Source organism: Trachypithecus francoisi, unplaced genomic scaffold (assembly GCF_009764315.1).
Source record: "Trachypithecus francoisi isolate TF-2019V2 unplaced genomic scaffold, Tfra_2.0 Contig01440, whole genome shotgun sequence".
NCBI classification, from domain to species: Eukaryota; Metazoa; Chordata; class Mammalia; order Primates; family Cercopithecidae; genus Trachypithecus; species Trachypithecus francoisi.
Window position 1 is genome coordinate 18,717,005 of NW_022681431.1, and position 1,799 is coordinate 18,718,803.

The 1,799-nt window shown below is 40.1% G+C and overlaps 1 pseudogene; it reads right to left on the reverse strand.

The window, feature by feature from the left end:
* Positions 1 to 327: 327 nt before the first annotated feature.
* Positions 328 to 1,369, reverse strand: LOC117092064 (annotated as a pseudogene).
* Between the last annotated feature and the right edge of the window lie 430 nt (positions 1,370 to 1,799).

A 1,799-nucleotide genomic window follows, 5' to 3' on the forward strand; every position in this document is an offset into this window, starting at 1 on the left:
GAAGTACTGGTGTATCCTACAGCTTGGGTTAACCTGAAGGAAGCCAGACATAGAAAGCCACATATTGTATGATTCCGTTGATATGTAATGTCCAGAATGGGGAACCTGTAGAGACAGTAGATTAATGGCTGACAGAGGCTGAGTGAGAGGAAGAATTGGGACTGAATGCTAATAGATACGGCATTTCTTTTTGCAAGAATGAAAATATTCTAGGTGATGGTTACATAACACAGTGAATATAATAAAACAACCAAATACACTCTTTCGAATAGTGAATTTTATGTTATATGAAGTACATATCAATTTGTTTTTATTACGAATCCTCATTTCAGTAGAGTTTTAAAATATTCCAAAGGGGAATAAATATTAATCCATCCACAGAATTTCTTTTGCTGTTTTAAATATATTCTGATTTGCACATGTAAATAATGCATGCTTATGAAAGAAAGTCTGAATTTCTATGGTGACCTTCACAAGTCCAAGTCCATTCCTAAAACAGGCAATGGTAAAAATACTGAATGATGTACTACATACAGCCTGACAAAAATGCTAAAGACTGTGTGAGGAATATCCACAGGTTTCTGAGGGTCATTTCCCTGGAAACAGCTTCCTTATGGCCCTTGGAAGGTGGAAAAGCTCCTGTTTCATAAAAATGTGGTAAGAGGTCCTCTTTTTCAATAAACTGTTGATCGATCCCATTGGTAAGGTCACCAGTCTCCAGAGCTACATCTTTAACAGGGAAGATCCTGTAATGTTCGTGTGTGACTGTTGGTTTCCTGTACCCAAGGATCCAGGTTTGAATACTGATAGGTTCAGCTTTAGGATAAGCTATCGTTGTATCTATTATCCACTGGAGGGCTTTTGATTTGCTAATTCTTTAGCACATCCTCCTGCTGGACTTCCATTTCCCTCTTGTGCTACAAGTGCATTCAAAATAATTTTTGTTGCCCCAAACCTTGGCAGAGTAACGTGTATGAAATGGCAAGTTATTTTTCTCTGCAAATGCCCGACTTGTTTCTCGCCTCTTCCTGAGGAAGCCCCTTTCTGGAAACAAAATAATCCATTTCCAATCTCTGCTCCTGTAATTACTTTCTAAGTGCTCCTTGAGAAGCAGCAGCTGTTGGTCACAATAAGATCTTCCCTGTCTTGTAAGAAAGTCTCCGTGAACTAGAGAAACAATTCCAAAGTTGATGTACTTAAAAATATGATCCATCAACCACATCAACTGAGCAGCAACCAGTCCTTTGTCCTGGAGGCGCATCATCAGTGTGCACACATCTGCTGTAGCCTGATGATTCATCAACATCACTGCTTTATCTTTTGAAATTGCTTTAACATCTTCTCCACATTCTATCTTTTTTTTTTTTCTTTTTTGAGACAGAGTCTAGCTCTGTCACCCAGGCTGGAGTGTAGTAGTGTGATCTCAGCTCACTGCAACTTCCACCTCCCAGGTTCAAGCAATTCTCCTGTCTCAGCCTCCCAAGCAGCTGGGATTACAGGTGCACGCCACCATGCCCAGTTAATTTGTGTATGTGTGTGTGTGTATGTGTGTGTGTGTGTATATATATATTATTTGAGATGGGGTTTTGCTATTTTTGCCCAGGCTGGAGTGCAATGGCATGATCTCGGCTCACTGCAACCTGTGCTCCCTGGGTTCAAGCGATTCTCCTGCCTCAGCCTCCTGAGTAGCCAGGATTACAGGCACCCGCCACCACACCTAGCTAATCAATTTTTTAAAGTATTATTTTTAAAAAGCTGTGAAGACCAAAAGTTGTAATGTTAAGAAAAGTAATTAGGAT